The 26,913-nt window shown below is 34.4% G+C and overlaps 1 protein-coding gene across 1 annotated transcript in view; it reads right to left on the bottom strand.

Annotated features, from left to right (window-relative positions):
• The window catches only part of LOC118193333 (neprilysin-2-like), a 156,784-nt gene that overhangs the window by 84,040 nt on the left and 45,831 nt on the right, over window positions 1–26,913 (bottom strand). Inside the window, exon 2 of the mRNA XM_085814023.1 lies at window positions 14,917–15,072. The gene's annotated coding sequence lies outside the window, so the exon portion shown is untranslated. The remainder of the gene's footprint in view (window positions 1–14,916; window positions 15,073–26,913) is intronic.

A 26,913-nucleotide genomic window follows, 5' to 3' on the forward strand; every position in this document is an offset into this window, starting at 1 on the left:
CAATTAGTCGCTACCGTCCACCAACGATTGATTTTTAGAGTCCTGAGATCTGCCGCCACATAGTCCATCCATCTTTTGCGAGGTCGTCTTCTTTTCCTGGTATCCTCTACACTTGCGATGCCACCTTTCTAAGAAAGGTTCAAGCTGTCATATCTAAAAATATGTCCAAGCCACCTAATACGATAAGTTTTGATGACTCGGACAATATTAGGCTGTTTGTAGCTTCTATATATTTCATGGTTAAACTAAATTTTCCATCTATTATTTTCTCTAAATGGATCATTTATTTTCCACAGTATTTTTCTTTCAAAGTTTAGAAGTCTTTCTTCATCTGTTTTTGTTAATGGCCAGCATTCACTACATTTCATAAAGATTTATTTTCGTCTTGACGTTTAATAATTTAGACACTAAATAATCTTTAAGCCATTAATGGCTTAAATCTATTGCGCTCTAAATAATCTATTATCAATTTCAAGCGTAATATTATTATCGTAAGAGATGATAGTACTGAGATATGTAAACTGAAAAACGCCGTCCAAAAGTATAAGATTTTATTTGCAGTGAAAGAGGGTTAGGTACTCTACTGGTTACTGCCATAAATTTTGTTTTACACTCATTAATGGGAAGTTTAGTTTCTCTGGCTGCAGGCTCTACAGAAATAAAAATCTTCATAACCGCCTGGTTACATCTGCCAATAATGTCGATATCATCAGCTTACGCTAGTAACTGTTTAGATCTCTGAAAAATGGTGCCTCTAGTTATAATTCCGGCATCTCCAATAGCCTCACTCTGGCTCAACACCTTTTCAATGTGGAATGCCTCTGATAAATCAGACATGATTTTAACTTTGAAAGTTACTCTCTTTAAAGTCATTCTAGCTAGTTCAATCAATTTTCTAGGAAATCCAGTCCGTTCATGATTTAGCCCTTGAGATTTCTGAACTAGAATTTTTTTTTACAAGAGGCTGCATTCTTTTATGAATAAAAAATTTTAAAAATACGTTTTAAAGAAAATAAAAAATAGAGAATTTATTCTGGCCGGAATTCAAAAGAACAGTAAAATAAATGCCGATTTTCTTCGGTTTCCAAAATACATTTCATACATTCTCAATATCTGTAAAAACAATGTTTTTCATAAGACTCATTCATTCAGATATCATTTGGTACATATAACAAGTAAAGTCATTTTATAGAAGTTAGATCTTGTTGAGAATAAATGTTAAATGCAGCTGTCTTAAACTGAAATACTTTTAAAATGCATCAATAGCTCTTAATCTAATTGAATCATGCACTTGTCTTTACATGATCTAAATTTGAAAGTTAAATAAAAATTTTAGATACAAAATGTATTTGCTTGAAATACTAAATCGGTAGGAAAATTGTAGCAGGTAAACACTCAACGGTTTTATTCATTCCAAATAAATTTGGGAAGGGTATTTGAATAATGAGCTCTTATCCCGTTAAAGATGAAGGATAAACATTTCATGTCCTCTTCTATAAATATTCATCGTTCTGTCTATTGCATTATGAAAAATTCATGTGTATTGCATGAATTTCTATATATAAATATGTAAAGCTAAATTCAGTTCTTCTTTGTTGATAAATCAGTAATCAAAATTCCGTATGTCAAAACTGATCCAATAATTGTCAGAATTAAATCTTTTTTCAAACTAAGAACTCCCCCAGCAGTAATAACAATCACTTTTCTTTGCAAAAATGTCTTTATAGATTTCCGAAAGAGCTTACCTTCGACTCCGTTCCGATGTAATATCATATTTTCGTTGTATTTGCATAAATACGTTTTAATCTTCTGAAGTTCTTCAGTTATGTTTGCCGGGAGAACCACTGTAGCAACAAACAGGATAAAAGGCACTATGTTATTGATCCAAAATTCAATATCCATTAAAAATTCAAATTTATTTTCTTCTTGCGATGCGAATAAGCGCGCAACAAGTATGTAGAAGTTTTTGAGATGAGTGAAAATGAGGAAAAAGAGAAATGAAGAGAAACTTGCTTGGAGAAGACTGACTATGTCCAGTGATTTCCTGTATAATTTTAGCAGTTGAAATAAAATTTCACCGTCTTCACTATGTTGATGTTTACGAAAATTTATCAAGAGCTCCGTAATCATTTCTTTGCAATAATAGCATATACGGCAGAAGACACAAGTGACAATGAAGGGAAATGCATTTTCAACAGTGGTTATCATATAAACACTAAAAATTAGAAGGAAAATTCCTTTTGTACCCATCTCATCCAGAGAATTCCATGCAATAAAAAAGCTGCAAGTACTTTTTGCTTCGCAGCCATGAATTTGTAATGCACCAGAAACCACAGAGATCGTTTTAAGAATCGGGTATAAGACGGCATATAACTCTAGAATACCTAAGAAGTTGTACCAACTGGATCGCTTAGTTTGCTGATTTAAAGTAATCGCTCTTCGAAGCAGCTTAAGTTTCATTCTATTACGAAATAAAGAAAGCCACAGTCCCAATCCAGCTGTGAAAAATACGAATATTGGGCCCGTGATTGTCAATGTAAAAGGATTAGTACTATTCAAAAGCAGAAAGAGTATCCAAATGTATGAAAATGCAAGAAAAATTGGTAAAGGTATTAGTAGAAGCTTTCTTAAACGCGATCGCTCCCTAACCGTTGTGTTTCCATAAGTATCAATGCCTAGGACGTATAATATCCACCATGGGGATACCAGATATATATTTATACATTTAGTGCACATAATATGTTATAAAGTATTTTTCAAATTATATATATTTAAAAACAGTGCAATTTAATAAACATGCAAAATTATTGCAGTATACTTTAAAAACATAAATGCATATAACAATATCATACATTTCCAATTGCTCAAGTAAACAAGTAAAGATATACTGGAAATTTTTAATATTCCTATCTTCTTCGCACGTAACAATCAAGTGCGTCATTTTAAACATCCTTTTCAGTCACGAAAATCATTACATAAATTACGCTGAAAACTAATAAATGCAATATTATCGCTGTCAAACATGTGGAACAATATTTGAAGACTGCAAATTTAATGGAAATATTTAGAACTAAAATAAAACAACTTGAAGGAAAGCAAATATAAATCATTCATTAAAATTAATTGAAAGTTTTCAAAGAAGATTCTCCTTTCAGCTTTAGAATGCTGAAGAGATATATAGGCTTACGAAACAAAATGTTTCCATAGCGATGGTTAAACAATTATGAGATTATCATAACATTGCTTTTATAATTCCAACTTCTAAATTATCATTATCTGATGAGTAAACTACTATTTCAAGTGAAGAAATATATTTCTTATTAGCCAGATAGATACTCCTGAATTTAAAGTACACTGTATACGTACAGAATGAAAACAAAATAAATCAATTATTAAAAAGACAAGTAAATCTAGAAATAAAAACATTATTATTTAAGCGAAAGCTATTAACAGTGACACCTTTAACACAACTAAATATAAAACAGATACTGTTAAAATGTTATTGAAAGGGTCTAAATATATTATTACATAGATACATTGATAGTGGAGGGATATAAAGAAGTTTTAAGTACAGATAAAGAATTTGAATAAAATTTATCATGATGATTCAGATTGATGATGACTTAAGCAAATTTAAGAGATGAGGTAAACAAAAAGAAAAGCTTTAATATGGAAACTAATGCAAGTAATGTTACACTCAGTACAAATAACGCATTCCTAGGCAAAAAGGAAACAGCAACAATGGAACGAAACAAAAATAATCCGCTTAAAGCCAAATGTAAAAATATTACTTTTTTCATGATTTACTAACTGTGAGAAATAGTATTCCGCTAAAAAAAGAAAGAATTCTTCTGTAAAATCTTTTATTTAATGGCTCGACGCTTTATTTGATAGCCATTAGCCTTGCTCCACTACAAGGTCGGAAGTGGTGGCCATTTGATTATGAAAGCACCTAACATGTGGCCACCGTTGCCTCTGACAGGGACTGACATTTACAACCTTGCCTTCTCCGGGATTGGAACACAGGCCCATCACTACGGCAGTTAGGGCCACAAAACACTATACCTGCTCGGCAGCCGTCTGTAAAATATATATATATTTTTTTTACCGTTGATGCAGGGATTCATTCATTGTTGTTGTTGTGACTAATCTCACTTGTCTGACCTCATCAGAACAAGCGTATTGTGGCAAGGAGTGCAAGATTACGTATGTCGTTGACAAGAGTCCTGAGCGCTATATACGTAGCTAACAGTACGATTTTGCTCAGTTCTACAGCAGTTTCTACAGACAACAGCCCAGGGCATGGGTTCAGGGTCTCCAACCCCTCTTCCATTAGTAGCAAACCACACGAGAGGACTTCCGGCTGAAATATTTAAAAAATATAAAAATTATAAGATTAATAAAGCAAATGCAATTTGATTATGAAACGCAGGTTTCATTTTAACATCAGAAACTATTTCCAAGTAGGCAGTTGCGATAGGCCAGTTAAATAATCTCCCAGAAATTGAACACAAGAAAAACATTGTTGTGATTCATTTGAATATAAAAATTCAATGCCTCGTACAAATTGTATTTATTTAATATTGAAACGATTAAGCTCTTCAACTCGTAACTTATAATTCTAATAAGCGTATCACTTGTGCATGAGATCTGCAACAAATATTTCCTTCAAATGCTAGTACTTTTATTTTGACAGGACACGTAATCTACGAACTGAAAACGAAAGCGCCTTTACCAGCTTTTCTTTCAGGAGTTTAACAAATTAATCAAATTTTAATAATTTTAAATTGTATGAAGTTCTACTGTCGGGAAGATTCAGTTCTACGCTTAAAGCCAAGCAAATAAGTGACATATTATACAAATTTATATGGAGTAAATACGCACGCAAATCCAATCTCATTCTTTTCTAGTACACGACCGTGGAGAAGTTGAAATGATCGTTGTAAAAGTTTGCATCTGTTTCCTAGTATTGTATTTACAATGCATAAAATTGCAGAACAAATAAAGCTTTAGTTTCCGACTGATATACGCCTGGGCCTATTTTATGTTGTATTGAATGCATAAAATATTTCAGTATCATATAGAAATCTTTCGGGAGTTTTTTAATCTAAAATAATACTTACAATAAAAAATACAACACAATTTCCTTAATTCATATACAGATGGGTATAAAATAATACGAACAGCTATCGAATTAGAGAAAATCTTCATTAATAAAGGAGCCGACTATTTTTGGCAGTGCACATAGTATGTATCGTGAGACTTAAGCCTAAATGATTTCCACATTATTTGACGGAATATGAAGCCACTTCATTTGCATACCAGGATTTAACTCCTAAAGTGTAACAGAAGTCTGAATAAAAGCACAAAGGTTGGAATCTAGAGATCTCTAATGCAAAATTCACGCAATTTTAAATAGACTGATGAGATGCCCTATTTCATCGTCATGCTCATCTTACCATGCGTGAACACTCCTAGAAGGGTGACTATGAACATTCCTATCTTGATGAAGCAGTGGCTTTCTATGGAATAAATTGCGAACAATATTGCGATTGGAAATAATGGACATAATTCGCCATGGATCAAATATGATAGTTATCGGCTTTGATCTTCCCATGGAGAATAAAAAGCGGACCAAAACCGTGCCAGGACAATGTATTCCATGCCAAAAGTAAACCACTTTCATGTTTTTCAATCGTCAAGAGGCAGGTAAGTATAAACTCCTCTGATGTTATTCTCTAGATATATATACGCCTGATAATCTGAAACGGTGTACATACTGGTTTTACATGACTTAACTGTCACTGTTAAGGTAGCTAGTTTTGATGAGGTCTATGGCATTTTATATCTCTTGAAATCATTACGTGATGTCACCAATAGTTTATATACTTGCACACTGCCATAAGTATTCTTGACATGACAAGAATATCAAAAGGAATAAAACAATTTCTGTTGACAGTTTTCGCAATAACCAAGATATCACAAACAGTTAAATAAGAGTACATCACAAGTAAGGACAGTATTAAATACATTTTTTTTTCCAAAACGGAGCATAATGAAGTGGATTTAAAAGGGATTTTTTCCATGATGCCTGTACGTACGTATGCATAAGACAAAAAATGATTCCCCGTAAAACGTGAATTGAAAATTGAATAACATCTAGTTGTGCATCTCCCTTTTTACAGCAAACGGCAGTATAGAAGTAATATGCAAACTCCCCTTGTCTGGCTTTCTGTTTCGCAATCTTTGGTCGTAGTCATATACTTCCAATTTCAGAAGTGTATTAAATGACAAAAGTGTTCATTTTTCGACAATGTCAAATTTAAAAGAAAAATTATTTTTGGCAAATAACGAGACTGAGCTCTTAATGCTGTCTCCCGGTTGCCATACATGTTTTACAAAAGGTTTATACTCGTTATGAAAAAATAAAACTATAAGAAGTTTAAATCGCATATGATAAACTTGATGGGAATATTTATTTTCAAAATTTGCAATTTTTATACCATTTTCAACTCACCATGAGAGACTGATTGGGTTAGAGGAATTCTAGAAAAAGAGTTTACATGAGGTGCCATAAAAAATTTTTGTAATTTAATAGGCCGTAAAAGGAAGTCACGTGGTGTCCACATCAGATTGCTTTACATAAGCTTTTGTTTCTTAGCTGGAATTGTTAATCGTTTTGTTCTGAAAAATGTTCAAATTAGCGACCGATTCTTCGAGAAACATTCCGAATTCATCCGAATCCGCGACCGATTAACATTCTGTTTGAAAAAAGAAACTTTTATGAGTATTAGGTTTTTGTGACTGTGGTTTTGATCGAAATAAACGAAGAAATCGGTATTTTCTTTTTATGGAATTCATACTATTTTCTAACCGCCATTATGAATTCATTCCAAGCAATAAAAATATATGCATTAGATTGTGCCTAATTTTCTGTTCTTAAATAAATTTATTATTTTCATGTAATTTTATCTATTTTTGGTATCAATAAAGGCTTATAATGATAGCTCTTGTTTTATAAAGGAATGTACATATTTAACCAATTGATTTAACGTTTTATTGCTTTAATTATGATATATTGTTTTAAAGTTTTACAAATAATTTTATTTGCTTCTATTACTGAAGATCTATTCTTTACCGATGGTAGGTGAAGAGTTATATATATATATATATATATATATATTTTTTTTTTTTTTTTTTTTTTTTTTGTAAAATTAGAGCTAGACCTTAGTTTTTAAAATTGGAAATGCTGGAGCTCCAGATAATGCAGTTATGAAAAGGAATAACAAAAAAAAAAAAAAAAAAGAAAAAAAAAAAAAGAAAAAAAAAAAAGTCTGAATGGTTTCAGATTTTAAATTACGTCCAAACAGGCGTTTTTTTAACGTTTTGTGTGTTACCTTTATTTATTAAATATCATATTCTACGTACTCAAACCATTAAATTCAGTTCAACAGCAATATCCCAAAATAATTTTAAAATGAGCATATATTTAGAATTGTCGATACAGAGTCTCGCGCGTGGAGATAAAAATGTAGTTTTTTTTTTTTTTTTTTTTTTTCTCGTACACCTGCTCGATTTTTTTTTTCGTACTGCTCGCTTTGAAATCTCTTAGCTTTTAAATGAAAAATTCGTTAAAGTGTTACAAAATATGAAATCGATAGTAAAGCAAATTTCAAATTCAAATTAGGGCTTCCACATGCCCATATTCTATGGAAGATGATGTTAGTCAAATTTCGATTACTCTAGGTACCGTTGTTTTATCACAGTTGGAGAAACATATATATACATTCATGTAGTTTCTTAATTATTTAATTTATTTTAATATAATACAGGTCGATAATATTTGGTGGCAACAATTTTAAAAGTGAATCGCCGTTTATAATTTTCAACGCAAAATGCCAAAACGAAATTAATAGTTTTTCAGGGCAATTTGCCTCTTGGGATTAATAAAATGGGACAGTGGATAAAACATTTATAAGGTATTCTCCCTTCTTTCCGCGTGCCTTCGAGGTGTAATTGGAAGCATACTCGACGCGTATTTTAGAGGTCCCTGGCGACGGCACTGCACATTTTGCACGTCTCCAGCATAACAAAAAAATAAAAATAAATAAAAATTAAAAACCTAATAAACTGTATTGCGGTGCCCGAACTAGAAAGTGGTGAACAATAATCGGTCACCACCAGGATTTGTCGATTAGATACCCTAAATCCCCAGTTAACCTTTACAAGCGTGTTGAGTCATTAGTTTCTTTCGATGCTGGAGAAGTGGAAAATGTGCAGTGTCCTTTCCGGGGCTCGAAGCTTGCCGTATCGAATACGCCCGAGTGTGCTACCGTTACACCATGACGGCATCCAAAAAATAAGGGGAAAGTGCCTTATAAAGATTAGTACATAAGATATAAAGCAAAATAAAGGAAAGGGAAAAGAAAAGGAAAAGAAATAAGAAATATAAAGGAAAAGAAAGCAAAATAATTTTTTGGGGACTAATAGCCCTTTGGGGCTAAGAAAAAAATAATATGGTGCGATATAAAACACAATTATTAAATACTGAAGCCGATTACCACTATAATTAAATAATATCTGCATTGATTAAAATTTTCTCCAAAATTAACTTTAGTTAAATTTATAATTAAAAATGACTTAGGTATGTAGCAAAATTCCGAAAAACGTTTTTTAATCATTAAGTGCAGAGTCGCTAAGACTACAAAATTCTGGTCGTTCGATCTCAGTTCAAGTCTTAACGAATGACTGGCTGCATGGATCCTCTTATGGCTTTTTTCATATACAAGGATACTTCCTCATAGATGTTCCTTTGTGGAAAGCATTTTCTTTTGAGAGAGATAACCCTTGTGTGCTTTGCTGTATTTAAATAAACACACCAGAAACATGTCTATTTAAAATTGCAGTGCAAGTGATAATCCTAAATTTTAAGTTCAATGGGTTTTTGGTCTTCAGATATCTTCCTTATAAGAAGCATTCATTAACATTTCAATATACATTGAAATAAGAATTCAAAATTCAGACATCTTCCCCTGTCCGGCAATACTTGCAGTTATGCAAAGCAGGGGAGAATTTCCTTTCTAGGAAATGCTGTATAGTGAAAAGACTTTGGAACTGGCAAAAGCTGTGATTTCTATGCATGGATCCATTTGATCTCTCAAAAGACACGACAGCAACAAACCAACAACATTACTTTTTTTTCCGAGAGTTAATTCGTGACAAACTTAAATGAAAATTGCAACTAGTGTTTTTTTTTTTTTTTTTTTTTTTTTTTTTTTTTTTTTCCAATTTCTCATGAAAATTTTGATTTTTCTCATTGAGTAAAATGCAGCTGTCAACACATAATTCTGTCCTTTTCCCCCTTTATATCCTAGTATGTTTATTTATCCCTATGCGACAAACTTTTATTATGATAAATTAAATTAAATTTTACTGAATTCTGTATTGGCAGTTGTACTGAAAATTTAGAATTTTAAAAGTTTCGTGAAAATCAATCAAAGTTACAATTGAGAAAGTGAAATGCTTCTGAAGTCTCTTGTTGTCTGAACGTAGAATATACTTTCCCTTTCTTATAATTACTTATTATTATTAGTATGTAATAAAAAACAAACTGTGAATAATGACGCACAAAGAAGTCATTTGATTGTAAGTAAAAATTACATGTGAATCGCTCACACTTGTTTAAAATATACATGAGCTGGGACTCTAAAATAAGTATATTGTACTGCGAAGATATAGTTACAGGTTATTCGTTCCTTTATGGAGAATTTCTAGCATAAAAAATACTTCTTTAAGTTGATTTTCGTGTAACGGAATTGAAATGGAACGGAAAAGTCAAACTAAACAGAATAAATGCTGAGTCGACTTTTAAGAGAACTGTGAGTGTTACAATGTTTCTTTTTCTTCTGATTTAGTACCTGAGCACTAATTTGTTCAAAGTTTGGCTTTTTCACACTTATTTTAGATATCGGCTTAATGCATTTTATGATAAATGAGCCATCTTGTATTCACTGATAAAAGACAATATGTTTCCTGAAATTTAAAAAAAAAAAAAAAAAAATTGAAAGTTCAGGAAACATATTGTTTTTTTATCAAGTTATGTCTAAATTAGTTTGCCAATTTCCAACGTTGTACGATTGGAATCTTGTGAAAAGCCTTTAACCTTAAAAAATTTAATACATAGGCAATTATTACTATATAATTGGCTACAATATCCATTTATTATCCGAACCGGAAAAGAATACCGATCGAGTGTCAATCAATCGCAGGTCCACCAGCGGCTAAGCGGTAAAATTACTGAACGGAACTTTACTGAACACTTTTCGCATGGATTCGACCGGAGTTCGAATCCATGCGAACGGGGTGGCTGAACGGGCGTTTTCGTGGTTTCCCCAGGTGTGACATGCATACGAGCCAGTTTTACTTAGAACGTCCTCCACGAAAGCAACTCTTCCCTTAGGTAGATAGGGTGTGTTTAACTAAACTAGTAAGTAAACTAAATCGAACGAAACCAGTCAACCGCAAATTGTATTGTATGGCAGTTCTTATTTTGGCCTATTTAATTAGCCTTTATTTTTAGTCGGTTATCCTCTCTCGTCGTTAAACCAGATCAATTTAGAATTTAATTTTACAATAAACGAAGGGAAATAAATATAAAAACGAATAGTTTATTTCTACTGGCTTCGATCTACATAAATTGAAAATTTAAATTAAAAATTAACTGCTCATATTGCAAAAACTTACAGATTAACAAATAACGGAAACAAACACTGGGTCCTTTCAATAAACATCACATCTAGGATTACTAATTGTAACGAATATCGGTTTTTATAGTCAGCCAGAAGTTTGCTCTTATAGCTCTGATTAATTAAACTTGTTTTGTAAAATCAAATATCCTAAATTTGCATTCACCAAAAAATTTACTTATGAAAATATAAATATGTAATGAAATAATAAATAAATCTGTAATAAATATAATAAATAGTATGCTAAATAATATATTAATAAAATAATGAATAAATGTAAAGTAATTAATTAATAAGAATGTGTAATTAGTGTAATAAATAGTATACTAAAAATAAATAATGAATATTAATTAATTAATTAACATAAATATGTATCAAATGCAATAAAATAATTGTTTGATCATGATATTTTTTAACTTAAAGTTTGTAGGAAGTAACTTGTAACAATAATGAGTAATTTACTATATTTATATTAATGTAGAAATTTTTCTCAAGCACAAAAAGTATTGCAAAATAAGATCTAATGAATAAAAATTAAATGCTACCTTACAAAAAGGTTTTATAAGATTCGAGTCCCGCAGAACACTAGAAAATATTTGCGTGATTTGTTGTAAATATAATTGAGCATACATTTGGATATATCAAAACAATTTTTAGGATTTTAAAATTTCCTTCAATCAAAAGCATTAAGAACTAATCTGAACCGTTCTGAATAAGTTGTGTGAAAAATTAATTTCACATCTTCTGAGAAATTGTGAAGACGTAATTGCAAAATCTTAATTTTATAGTATTCTTTCTGAAAGGACATGTTGTTTGCGTAATCGGTTTTAAATGAAAATTAGCATAATAACGGAAATATAAATGTTCAGTTCAAATAATCATTACTATCTAGACATTGCCAGATTGCATGCATTTTCTATGGGAATTAGGACAGCGTTGCAAAATAAGAAAATGTAAGAAGGGAGCATAAAATATTTTAAATCTCAATAACTGCACATCACAGATTAACAATGATGTGAGAAATCTATAAAAGCACTTAGGACGCTTGTAAAATGATATAAAAGTGTGACTTTTAATAACTTCTAAAATGTATGCTTAAGAAAACTCGATGCAAGAAGTAGATATAAAATTAATGTGGTATGATTTCTAATTGTTAGATTTACCATTAATGGAATGCGATCAATATATTAGCAGTCATATCTTTTTACAGATTTTATTTAATACATTCTCACATTTAAATTGATTGAAGACATCCATTAAAATGCTTCATTACCTTACTTTACTTCTTTCTTTAGAGTCCGTTTACGCAAGTATATTTCTTGAATCAGATTTTCGGGGGATAAAACTTCAATTTATATGCAGGGATTATTTGACGTAATCGATTCAAACGGCATGAACTGCAGATATAGTTTAATGTATTAAAGGTGTTGTATATTCAAAAGTAATTGAAAGATATTTATCATTAGCTTAAGGATTTGTTACGGTTAAGCTTAGACAAACTGTATACATATACCATGTTGTTTTCCTACATTCAAAGTGTTCGTGAAATATGTTTAAAGGACAATTCTCTTTAAAACAAAAATTTAGAAGTACTGGTGTAGGAACATTGAGACGTAGAAACACACAAAATACTAATAATGGCGCAGCCTGTATATAGCACAAAACGTACATACATATTAAACAGACAACATTCTGATTGCATAGAATGCTACAATGCTGAATCAGTATTGATTAGGAAACGTGATAGCCGAGTAAGATTAAATATCCATTTTTATTTCAAATGGCATTTGCGGCCACAATTCATTTGGCAGTCTAACCGTGCCTATTGAAGAATATTTACATTTTTTATACACTTGTGATTGAAAGAGAGCAGAATGAAATAGCGTCCGAGTGGCAAAAGGTAGAAGCAAAGTGCACAATTATCCAATATGGAACCTCACCAAGAGAGGGTTTGGGTTTAGGTTAGAAAGATTTCATCTTTTGAAGTTTTAAGTTTAGGCTCCGAATTAATCACGTTATGAGAATTATGCAACGCATGTGACATAGACTGATCTAGAGATGAATCAGACCAGAAAATTATTCATATTTGCAGAGTACATAAAGGAAATACCCAAATTAAAAATGGGAAATTAAAAGCTGCTACAAATTATAAAGCAGAGTTAAATGTTTTTTATCTTATGTATATATAGATGTATAGATGTATACGCGCATCTGATACGTAACATGATATGAAAAGGATATATATCCATTAAAAAACGAATTGTTCTAACATATTTCACTCACTTTGAAACATAGAGTCGAATCGTCGAATACACTTTAAGTCTATTTACGAACATACAGTTCCAACACGAACATACAGTTCGAGATCATGTCACTTAGCATATTTGTTTTATAGGAAATACACTAAGTTCTTTCAATCTAATTAGGCAACTTCAAGCACAGTAGCTAAATTCAAAGATTATCTAGCCAAGTTTAAAGTAAGAGCCATTGAAGTAATTTGCTACAGTGGTCCTATCATTACTCGAAACAATATGGGAATACTACTTTCATGTATGGGATATGATTATTCCGTGGAATGTTTGAATAAATGAATCTAAATTATCTATAAAATCCTACATTCAATAAACACGTTCAATGAGGTATTGAATACACTAACATAATTCGATGATTTTAATATTAAAAAAAATAATAGGATCATTCTTAAATCATTCTTAAATGCAGACAGCTAACAGAAATGTGCGAGCGTTAGATCTGTTAACAATAATTGTACTATAAGATTCCAGTTAAATTGAGTCTTCTTTGAGAACTAGAACATTTGTAAAAGTATATAGCTATTCTTCACTTACTTTTTAAACTGCAAAAACATAGTCCAAGGAAAGGATAAATTACCCTTTTATTTTAACTCAAATGTTTAACATTTAGCTCTTCTCGGGCTTACATGAAGCCTCAACTTGGGCTTGGTGACAAATAACAGGTGACAGTTGACAGAGAACGGAGGTACCAGACGTCTACCAAAGGTAAGCAGGTGCGTTCCCCTCGTCCTCCACTATCCAGCGCTTGTTGGAAAATTTAAGTATTTAGGTGAGAAACATGGCCTTACAGGGGCTAATGGCTGTACATTGGCTACATATTTGGGAACGGAGGGTGCAAGAAACATATGGATTTGGATGAGGGGCTTACCAAAGGTAAGCAGGTGCATGGCCCTCATCCTCCACTATCCAGCGCTTGTTGGAAAATTGAAGTATTTTGGTGAGAAACATGGCCTTACAGAGGCTAGCGGTTGTACAGTGGGTACAGATTTGGGAATGGAGGGTGTAAGAAACATATTGCAAAGCCAGAATATAAAACAGAGAACATAACGCGTAAAAGCACAGTAAATAACAAACTGAACTAATTCTAACTAACCAAAACTTAGGCGAAGCTGTACAGAAATAACTAACCGAGTTGGCCCATACTTAAACTTCACCGGCGAATACTAACAGGCATGTAATAATACGATCTAACTTAGTAAGATTGGTTTAGAGCAACGATGTGGCTAGAAGGCAGAACATTCTCTAATGAGCTCTTATATTATGATTATAATGATAATAATATATTATGATTATAATGAGCTCTTATATTATATATATTCTCTTCTGAGCTCTTATATTGAAGTGACCGAAACATCCCGTTAAATACTAGTCCTACCTTATTTACATAAAACGAGACACTGAGAACTCATTCTGGGAGGGAGTTATACGTGGGAAACAAGAGAATAAAGGAAAGGGTTAAAATTAAAATAAACCCCTATAGTACAACTGTTTCTTCAAGCGTAATTACAGTAAAGTAAAGTCCTTTAGCAACTGAGAGTTACTGAAAGACCGTTGCAGAACGTTCAATTGATTAAAACTAGAACTAGTTTCACTTAAGCTTTGAAAAGTATAATTTAAAACTGGTTTAGCTATAAAATTTAGTTTATCTCTTCGAGGATACAAATGAGAAACAATGAAATCTTTAAATATGGAGGTAACCTAAAGAAAAAATGTTTAATTCTAATTTTTGGTAGTTTTGTTTGAGATAAGCATTTCACAAGGAAACCAGACAATGTTATTTTTAAATCTAACAACTTAAATCTTTACTGACGAATAATCATGAAATAGAAACACTCTCTAGATGCAAAAAGGCAACTTACGAGCGGATTTTGCTTTTCACTTTAATGACCATTCACAGATTCAACATTGTAAAATATAGACCGTTCAATCATGTCTTGTCGATATTTGCGCCATCACTCTTCATTTTGAAGCGAATATTAAGACGTTCTTCTTTTCAATTTCATTTTACTTTTTCACTGAAAATAAAAAAATGGAGAATATTCTCATTTGTTTTCATTCCATTATACTTTTCTTCCAGAAAAAGAAAAAAAAATGTAATTTCGTTTACTTTCGAAATGTTCGTTATCTTTTGTGTTTGTAAAGCTTAATACAATGTTTGGTTCTTAGGAATTAGGTCTTTGATAATGTTAGAACTAAAAGATATCCCCCGGATTCGCTATACGAAAATTAAATAACCAGTGATTGTAAAGGAAAGATTTCTTACACCCGAAGAGAAAAGTAAATCGATTTTACAGAATCTACCTGGATATTTTTATAGAGAACATGGAAAAGAAATGAAAGAAAACAAAAAATAAAAATTTACAGTTCCAGTGCTACACTGCAATACTACGAAGAGGTTGCCATACAATTTCGAAACGTTTAAATTGTATTTAAGGAATTAAAAGAAAAAAGAAAACAGAAAATTAGAAAGATGCAATCCGATTATGATATTCAAATTTAAGTTTCACACCTCAAATAATTTTACGATACGTAAATAAATAAATAAGTCTGATAGTTTAATATTTAGCATTCCATAAATTAATGCAACAAATAAAATGTTATAAATGTTATATTTAAACGCTTGTTTAAAATTGCAAAGCCAGATGGTAGAAAACAAACGGTTATGATGTTTTTTAGCATAATTTAAGAATGTGAAAACTTGTGAACTTCGTATTTGAAAAAAAAAAAAAAAAAAAAAAAAACTTTGCATTTATTTTAATGGATATTCAAACACTCAAGGGCATAGCAGCAACACTCAAGGGCATAGCTTTTCATTTGTTTCACTGGGCTTCTTGAGAAACCATTTATTCAAGTTACAATATTTTCTAGTTTGCCATGACGAAAAACTCGGGAATTGATAAAAAGAAATTCTTCGAAGAGTTTCCCTTCATGAATTTTGAAAGATGAAGCTGTATTTGAAATTCTTAAATTTTTGCATAAAATATATCTTAACCACGTAAAGGGAAATGAAGTTAAATAGTCATAAAACCTTTATCAATGTTCAAGAAAAATGGTCTTTGACGAATTCATCAGTGTTATTCATAGTTCATCAGTGTTAAACATATTCGGTATGGACACCATTTGTCACATTCTCTACGCGATGCTTAAATTTCTTTCGTATTCATGATGAAAGGAATGTAATAACTTTATGAATAATCAATTGCATTAAGATTGCATCTTAAACCATACACATCACGATTGAAATTCGGCAATGTGTGATAGTATAAAACTAAGTAAATTTTTTTCCATTAAAAATCAATATTTTGTTATCTTGAACCTGTGAAGTCCCTCGTGTTTTCGAGCTATGTTTCTTTAAAACTGCTCTAAGCGGATCTGAGAGACTACTGAGGATTTTTTAACCGTCGTTTCCACCCCTAAAAACGGAGAATGATCCCTGTTCTTCCTCCTACCTTCCCAAACTCGTCCCACAAAGTCACATATCCAGTTTCACACTTTATTATGATTTCAGTTACTACGTTATTTCAGTTACTTTTTAAGTTGTCTAGGAGACCGCTCACAGCAGAAGCGTACCAGTTTTGGTAGACGATAGACGTTAATTATCGGATGTTTGCTTTTCTTAAATATGATAAATATGGCTTCAAATTTTACAAGAAAACGTAACGTATTTAACACTTAAAACGAAATCGAATATGTTGCCAACAATATTTTTGACGTAGAATACTCTGATTCTGAAGAATCATGTAGTATTCACAGCGAAAGGAAAAGGTTCTGCAGATGAATATCATAATGTTTCTAATGACTGTCAAAAATGATAATTTTTATGGAAAAAAGACACTTCAAATGGATCAAAAAAGAACTAAGTCGGACGTTACGCACATCAAAGCATAACATAATAATTCAGCTCCTTAGTCTGAAACATCCTGCAAAAATAGGCTCTAGAACAGAGCCCGAAGATACTTGGAATTTATGTTCATACATATCGTTCCAGTCATATAGTGATGTTACATAACTGAAAAGAAAAGATTTATGCTTTTATTAGATAATCAACTTATTCAACCCCATCTGAAAGTTGGGATAACTAAAGACACTTCAAATTAATCAAAAAAGAACTAAGTCAGCACTTCTTTTTTGATCCATTTGAAGTTTCCAAGGGAACTGAAGTTTTTACCAAGGGAACTGAAGAGAACAATTAGAAGAATCTTTGGACAGAAGGAAATTAAGAGAATGGATTTATCAAATCAAGATGAAAAATAATAATAAAAAAAATAAAAAAAAAACAAAAAACCATGTAGTCTGTGCCCACCTTGTAAGGAGAGAAAGACAGCATACAAATGCTTAGAATGCAAGGAACCAGTGTGTCTTCCAGTGCTGTCAAAAAATGTGTTTTGACCGTGAATCATCTTATGATTCCTTTTTGTAAGCAAAGATATACTAATCTATTATTTATTAATAATTAAATTCATTGTAGTAGAATTATCGTTTAATTGGCAGTAATACTTAATAAAGTCACATATTTTCATGCATGTGTAATAATATCTTTGTTCTTTAAAAGCTTTGTTCCTTAAAACAAATAAAATAGTCATTTTTTATGTGAATTTAACTGCGTAAAATTAAATGATTTATGTTTAAAATATAATGATTTAAATGAATTAAAATTCCATGAATATGCATAAAGTATCTATAACATTCCTTAAAAAGGCATAAAAGTATGTAATATTTTTATGCGTTTCTTTAAAGCGGTCTGTGAAACCGCTCACAGTAATTATGCCGCAAAAATTGTCACAGCAGTTAAATGCTAAATCATTCCATAACCCGTGCTTAATATCGTTTTGAGGGCGATCAAATACGGGTCCTTTTTCTTCAGGAGCAAGGAAACGGATCTTTGTCTGATCGCCCTAGAGATCTATAGAGATTTATTTAAAATCTAAGCCAAAATAAGGTGGCTACTTTTCTAAATTTTAAGTTTTACATTGGCGTGCTTCTTTCCTTATTTGATTAATAATACTATTTAGATTGGGCAATGACTGAGAAAGTAATGTTAATTTCTATGCAAACATATGATCACAAAAATTGGCTACTCCATTTCGAGCACCATGTATAGAACAATAGCAGAAAAAGTTATTTTCATATACTCACACATTCTTCATATAAAAATGGCTTCTTATCCATATTGTCAACTGTCTTTAATAGATGAAATTTGATTAAAGAATTTTGTGAAAAATGTTGTGCTTTGTATACAACTTCCCTAAAAAACTTTTGTAACTTTTATATTTGTGCTTTAAAAAAAACAAGCTAAATATTCACACCAGAATGCAGTCGAAGGAGCAGAAATGGACCATTTAATAATTTCAAAAATAATGATAAATTAACTTCCATAACATTACGCTTCCTTTTTAAAAGCATATCAAGAGGCAATTAATCCAAACGTAGAGCATGTAATAATGAAGCCTCAGATTGAAAATATTATTAAAACATGTGCTAAAATTAAGATGTCACGGTGACACTAATTACTCAGGCTATTATCAGGTTAAATCTTTTGTGAATAAAATTACTTCTTAGGTGTGTGGAAAGTGCTACCTTCGTCAAGGAAGATAACATCGTTAATTTAAAGAGAATTTTTATTTTGTTTATGGATAGATTAATTACCATACACTTTTTAATAGACCGGAATCTCCAAATTTGTTGCTAACAACATGTTTTATGAAATGTCATAAGGTAATTGATTGATTTAAAATGCCTCTTGCGTTCTAAGAACGAAGAAATTTTTAGAGCGATTCCATACCTTCTTCTGCGGGATGAGGCAGCGCTGTGAATTGATAAATAACATTTGTAAGTTTTCATAACATCTATCCTTCTTTCCATCTGTTTAATGACGTAAGCGTAGAAGGTATATGACTTTAAGAAGTGTGCGTTTATCCTTTCTGACGGAGCATAATATTCATTTTAAAAATTGTCATTTAAAACTAATTAATTAATTTTATTAACATAACCGGCTAAACTATTATAAAAATATAAGTTTTAAACATTCTAAGAAAATTAATTAAAGTATTTAAAGCTAATTAATTAATTAATGTGTATTAAAAGTCGGTAAAACTAATTAATTAATATTACGACGTTAATACTAATTAATTATTAACTACCAGTTATACATCATAATTTAGTGCTCTTTGTCGTATAAAGTACTCAAAGTCAGTGAGGGTCAAAAAGCTCAAAAAGTCAATCAAAAATCGAGTATTCTTCTACGCTAGTTTTTCACTAAATCAGATAAGTATATCAGACTGATAACCTGCATCCTTGTCTGACTACGGGAAGCATTAACTGTGTGTTAAGGATTTTTTTTACTTTACAGAAATTGTTTGGACTGTTGTAGCAGGAATATATTTTGATAATTAAAGGCCTCTCGTAGTATTATTCTTTTCGTTAGTTTCTCTCGGCAGGAGAGTTTTTACTGGGCATCTGTTTTAGGGTAGAAAAGCATGAAATAAATTTCACAATGGTCAGTGAACGGACACGCTGGTCTTCGTTTTCACCTCTCTGTTGATTGAATAGAAAATCTCAGATTGAAAAATAAATTGACCCTTTTTGAAGCGAAAGGGTAACGCGCTTTTTTGATGGCAATTAAATGTAGGATGAGCAGTTCCCCGCTTCGAAAAATAAAGGGAATCCAGTTTGTTTCTCACGGTATAAGGGAGTCATCTGGAGATGGGAGAGTGATAGACTTTGTTGCCAGTAGTTTTTGTTTGTTGGACTAGCTTGAGAGGAAGTATTTTACTTAGTCAGAGCATAATTTTAGTTTTATCTTTCAACCTGTAATATTTTAGGGATGAAAAAAACCGAGATTTCTGCGGACCTTGTTCGAGAGCAGACAGCAGATCTGGCTGAAATTTGTTGAGTGCAAGAAAGAAGGAGAAAATTTTCCTATGGCCAAGCGGCCTGGGTGGCCACCTTAAGAACTCCTGATTTCCAAGCTACTGCGAAGGCATACGTTCTTGCATAAGTGTGACTATAGCAAGCTGAAACCTATAATTTTGACTGTGGATGCCATGAGATAGAAAATGAAAGCACTAGGTCCTCTATTAAGAAGAGGAAGAAATCTCTCTTAAGAAAGAAAGGAGAAGAATTTCGATTTCTTCTTATTAAGAGTTAGGGACTAAGGCTGCTGAGTCCAATTCATAAAAATATTTTTTTTTACCTCGGTCTACTTGGTATCGGTACGGCAGTTTAATATCCAATCCTCAAGCACAACTTTGGTCTCCGGTACCTTTTTGGTTTAATTCTCTTGGTGCGTTGTTAATGAGCTGGACTTCCTTTATATCATATTTTTTTCACTAAGGATAACGAAATTAAACCTGAGAATCCTGAACTTTTTTCAAAAGTAGACAGTGTAAAGTGCAATTGCGTTCTTTTCTTCAGAGGTTTATGGACGTCTGCCGTGGAAAGGTGTTAGCTAATTTTACTAAAGTCCACCTACGGAGATTTTTTAATGCAGTTTTTTCTGTGAGTTGTTTTTCTTCTGTATTTGATGCAATTATGGGCATATTAAGTGTGGATAGTTTTTATTTTATCTGAAATTAATTCGTACAAAAAGAATTCAAAAATTTTTAAGTAATGTAAAACTTGAGTGGGCTTAAATAATTTTAAATATTAAGGAAAAGAAGTAGTAATTTTATGGTTTAACTGTTATAAATTTGCTAAGATTGGAAAAATATAAAAATAGAGAAATTTAAATAACTAAATGAGTTTCAGTGTTTAATAAAATGTTGTTACGAAATGTACAGGCGCGGTGAGATAGCTTCCCCGCAAATCAGGTTTAGGGTTGCCATAAAATGTCAAGGGAAGGCAGGGTTGCTACATTTGGCGACAAAATTGGCGATATGCCATGGACGGATGGAGAATCTTCTGGAACGAATTCTTACCGGTTTAGCCCAGAATGTTCTCGAACACAAGCCGAAAGCTATATAAACCCTGCTGGTCCGCAGTCAGTTAGTATGTGCCTCGGCTAGAGAGCTGAGTAGTGTGTGCCTCGTCTAGAGATCTGATAGTCAGTCATTGAGCGAGTGTCTCGAAGTCTAGCGCCGAGTTGGTCGTCGAGTGCATCGAGAGAGTCTTTTAGTGTATCGCGATATAGTGTATCGTCGAGTTTTGTCTTAGATTGTGCTGAGTAGAGAGCTATACTCTTGTGTATCGTCGAGTGCATCGCGAGTTGTAGCGTGGAGAATCTCGAGAGTACGTGGAGTTCCGAGAACGACCAAGCAGATTCCGGAGCTGTACTCTGGTGCTTTGCTGTGAAGCTGTCTCGTGAGGTTGACGGCGTGTGTGAAGGTCGTTCCTTTGTTGCTCCGTTTTCTACCCCAGCATTCGCGGAAATACGCAGCGCATCTAGCTAAAATCACCTGCAGTGGATAGCCAACATCTTAAGGAGCACATCGATGCAAAATTTTCAAGATTGGTCCACCGTTTAATTAATTATAGATTAATTGCTTCATCTAAGCTTCGAATACCCAAGTAAGCCTTACAACGCGTATTTGAACGCCCGTCCAGCAGTCACCTTTCATCGATGAGCCTGGATTTTCATACTGCTAGACGCTACACATCTTCACGAGTATTTTGATGGTAATTTCATAGCAGTGAGATAATTAGAAGTCGCGAAATTAATTTTTATATGATTTACCACGTTTTAATTTGGTGAACTCTGACCTTTTCCCACTCCAACGGTCAACCGGATGTCATCTACCCCCCCCCGTCGTCCTCGAATTGAAACCAGTCTACAGAGGTAAACAAGAGGTACTGGAGTAATAATAATCAGCCTGCTAATTAAGCCCCTAATTGGCGTAGCACTCTGGAATAAACGGCATTCTTCAACTCAAGCCCCAGGAAGTGGAAGTTTCAAAATTTGGAGAAAATCCGTCAATAACTTCTGAATTTACTAATTTCTTCAGCAATTTTCGGGACTTAAGAAATTCTTCAATTTTTGCGATATTATACAGTGCAGTGTGAGTGTGTTTACCTATAATTTCTGTGTTTTTCTCAATCGGATTACATTGGATTACCTGCAGTGCAAGCAACAGATGAAAACAGAAGAAACATAACGGCCAAGGTAGGCCTTTTGTTCTTTAATTTTTTAATTAGCAGCAATAATTACTTATCTCGTCTCCCAATTACCGCAAATATCTGCTATTTAACTACATTAAATTTACTGGTCATCCTTAAGTGACAAATAGTATACAGACTTAAAAAAAAAAAAAAAAAAAAAAAAAAAAAAAACTCTCTAGAGAAACTGGACTATTAGGTTTTCGCTTAAATAAATTAATTAATTATCTGTACTTATCGGTTCTACCAAATTTACTCCAATTTGCTATGTATCTCAGTTCTCCTATTATCTGTACTCAAGTATAATTGCTGTATTTTTCTTGCACTCTGATAACGTTATCAATCACAATGTATTAACTGGCATTTGTGAAAGTAATGATTTAACTTTAGTTATTCAAACTAATTAATTATTTGTGATTATCGGTACCACTTAATTAACATTTATCTTCACTGCACCTTGGTTCGCATATCTACTGTGCTCAACAGTGTTTTCACTTTTGTGCAATATACAAGGTAGCGAATGACAATAATATATTAAGTATAGAGGGCCACATTAATTCAGTGTTCAAGTAATCAAAACTTTATCTGCACCACAGTAACCTTAGTGATTAGTGTAGTACAAATTGTATACAATTGCTTAAATAGGGTATTTAATTGCTTAAATAGTGTAAATTTCTTAATAGTGTAACTGTGTAATAATTGTTTAAATAGTGTAACTATGTGCACGATCACCAAGAATAATGTGTAGTGCATAATGCAACACTAATTTAGTGCCGAAGTATTAAAGTGTACAAATGTCATACTGTGATAATATACTGTGCAAGTGTTAGCAAAAGTGTTCCGGGCAATCAGTGTTTAGCACACATCCCAAGTGTTTATAAAAGTGCTCTGTGTTCAAGTGTATAAGTATTTGCAACAGTATTCTACCCAATCTGTGTTTAGCACACATCTCAAGTGTTCACAATAGTGTTCTCAGCGACAAAATGATTATAATTTACTTTCTCCTGCAACTAAGCAATTGATGAAATATGCAAGAAAGTGACAACTCCATTTTAGCAAGGGACCTCGACCTTACAAATCCAGCCCAGAGAGACACTCTAAGCTACTCGGAGAAGATTCATTCATTTGCAGACGAGGCTCTGCGCATCAGAAAAACAAAGTGCGGCAAACGAGCAGTACTTCCAGCTGACTTACGAGACCAAATAAGATTTATAATAGAAGCACTCAGAGAGCTGCCCCTACAGGGTCCAGACAGCGATAACCCTCGGCCTACTACTGAAATAGGTGTGAACACTGAGGAAGAAGTTCTCACAGCACCGATCACCATACAGACGGCAGCTTCCAACAGCACACGCGTTAAATCTTGCGCACAAGTTGCCGCCCCGAAGCTGAAGCATACTATTCTCATTTATCCAACAGAGAATACAGCAACCTCTAGCAAAGACCTGAAAACAGTCCTCAACGAGAAATTTCCACTACAAAAGCTGGGAGTCAAAATTAGCACTATGCGGAACCTGCCGAAGGGAGGATTAGCGGTAGACTGCGTAACCAAAGAGGACGCAACGAAATTAGTCAACACCCTACAGAGTAAACAGGGGCAAGATCTGGTCAAGACCAGACAACCACAGACCAGATTACCGAGAGTGGCCATACACAGTGTGTCACCTGATGTCCAGCCAGAAGAATTGGAAAAAGCGCTCAGCTCCGAGTTCCATCTATCCAAAGCATCAGCAAAGATCCTCTACCGTCTCAAAGACTGAGAAAATACTGTTAAATGGATCGTGGAGTGCCAGCCAGCAGCTTACCGAAGTCTCCTCCAATGGCCCAAATTGTTCATTGGTTGGCAAAGACACCGCATCGCGGAACACTTTAATACCAAGAGATGTTTCCGATGCCAAGAGTTCGGTCATACTCAACAAGGCTGCACGAATAAAATCTACTGCGCCTTCTGTTCGGGGAACCACAGCATCAAGGATTGCCACGCATGCCAGCCCACCTGTATCAACTGCGCAGATACAAATTTCCGAACACATAGTACAATGCCCTGCAACCATCCAGCATACGACATCCGATGCCCAACCTATGCACGGTATGTTGAGCGAATCCGACGAAGCACAATCTACGAATAACGCACAACGACCAAGTACCTCCGCACCAGCACGGACGCCACACAAAACGAAAAATCCACCCACTGAAGATCGACCAGAAACAAAAGTGGAAACCACCCAGCACCAGACACCCATACGATGCGCTCAAATTAATTTGCAGAGAGCAGAAGCTGCCTCAACCCAAGCCATACAACATGCAATACATCATAATTTAGACTTTCTTCTAATCCAGGAACCATACTGCCGTGAAGGCCAGGTGGCAAGTTTTCCCCTGGCATGGAAGATCTTCCAAAGGAAATCCACAGCAGAGAAGGCACCCAGAGCAGCCATTGCCTGCTGTAACCCTACCTGGACACCTTTCCTGGTTTCAATGGAACGAGATTTCGTCTCCGTACTAGTTATCTTTAACAATCAACAGTTCATACTAAGCACCGTTTATTCCTCCCCCAGTGATGACCTCACTGACGCAACTACAGCATATAATCACGTTAGACTGAAATGTCTTACGGTACCACACATCATTGGAGGCGACTTCAACGCCCATAACGTCATTTGGGGCTACCGTGACACGACTCCTAAGGGCCACGAAATGGAAAACTTCATGGCGAACAATAACCTGCATTTGCATAACAGCCCCGGTGCACAGCCGACATTTGACAACTCGTATCATAAAGGTTGGCCCGACTTGACCCTTTTAACATCGGACATTGTCAACAATATTTACTCTTGGACTGTCATGGATGATGAAAGCAATTCCGATCATAAGTACATCCATTTCCTCATTTAAGTAGACACCAGCATTAGCATATTAAAAAGGTTTAAGCTTCCGGGTGGCAAGATTAGGCATCTGCATCGCATTCTCAGCGAAACTCTCAGAAGAGAAGAGATGGAGCTTAATACGCATAATGACCAGTATGATATGAATATCTACACAGATAATCTTCTCACCACTCTCAAGGACACATGCGAGCGAATTCTACCAATCAGGACTGCCAAGAAACTGTAAGGCATTACGTGGTGGACTAGGCAGCTGAGACAAATGCGGCAAAGGTGCAGAGCATTACGTCGCCGTCTCCGAACGGCTGTAGACGGCTGTAGACGGCACAGAAACGGAAAGGTTGCTAACTGCATTCCGACAAGCACGGGCTACTTATAAAAAAGCAATTCTAGAAGCCAAAATCAACAGCTGGCGCAATTTTTGTACCAGCAATAGCAATCCTTACGGAATCCTGCATAAACTGGCCACGCAGAAAATCTTCCAGCCGGCACAAGTGCCAGTGCAGCCAGGGAATCTACCACAAACAATTGACTTAGCAGGGTCCACGGCCACAGCACTGCTTGATGCAATCTTCCCAGCGGATCCAGAACAGGATGACACGACGGCCCAGCGACTTTTGAGAAACTCCACAGAGATCCCAAGAACGCCAGAAGATGTCCCCATTACAATGCAGGAAATCACTCACATCTTCCGCCATCTACCACTGAAGAAGGCACCGGGTCCGGACGGACTTGATTATGCAATCTTAAAGGTCGCCTTCCGAGCACGGCCCACCTTCTTTCGCCTCTACTTCAATAAACTCCTGCACCACAGAGTATTTCCACAAGCTTTCAAGAAGGGACACGTGGTACTATTTCTCAAAAAAGATAAGAACCCAATAGACCCCTGCTCCTTTCGTCCGATCTGTCTCCTTTCAGCGTTGGGTAAGATCTATGAAAAGATCATAGTTAACAGGCTGAAGTATCATATTCACAAAAACAACTTCCTCAGTCCCAAGCAATATGGCTTCCGTTCAGGTTGCTCAACCACACATGCCCTTCAACGAATATATGATGAAGTCCAGCTTAATCGCTCACAGAATCTTCAGACTGCATTCATCTCAATAGACCTCCAGAGCGCTTTCGACACCCTTTGGTGGCCCGCCATCAAGCAGGCCCTCAGAGAGGCGCAATGCCCGGAGAACATCTACCAAGTCTTTGAGAGTTATCTCACAGATAGGCAATTACTTATGGCAAACAATAATGGCATTGTTACTAAGACCCAAGTCAGAGGCTGCCCACAAGGGTCCTGTGCAGGGCCCTTGCTTTGGAACCTCACATTTAACAAAATCCTCGAAGCGACGTGGCCTGATCACACAACTATCATTGCATATGCTGATGACGCGGCTCTCCTTGTTAAAGGTCGCACACGAGACGAAATTGAAGCCAATGGCAGCGAAGCGTGCGCCAAGTTCGCAAGCCTATGCGAAGACCTTAAGCTGAGGATTTCTATCACCAAGTCTTCTGCACTCCTCATCCCGAGACCGGGCACGAGGCCTGTACGTCGTCCCTGTATCCGATTACTTGGCCGCAACATTAAATTCACGGATACACAGAAGTATCTAGGAGTGGTCTGGGACTCTGGCTTAACATGGGTGCCACATTTGCAGCAACAGAGAGCAAAAACTTTCGCTATAGCCAGAATGACACGGAAATTTCAAGGAAGGAATTGGGGACTAAATCTCCACATTCAAAAAGTGCTTTATAGCACGGTGGTGTAAAAGATTGCGCTGTACGCAGCTACAATCTGGGCTCAACCGATGACAACGAGGAAAATCAAGCAGTTAACATCACTCCAACGCCCTTTTGTCATAAGCATCTGCAGGGCATACTGCACAACAG

The sequence above is a fragment of the Stegodyphus dumicola genome, chromosome 3 (assembly GCF_044657685.1).
Source record: "Stegodyphus dumicola isolate Sdum_Otavi_A_Nest chromosome 3, ASM4465768v1".
Taxonomy (NCBI): Eukaryota; Metazoa; Arthropoda; class Arachnida; order Araneae; family Eresidae; genus Stegodyphus; species Stegodyphus dumicola.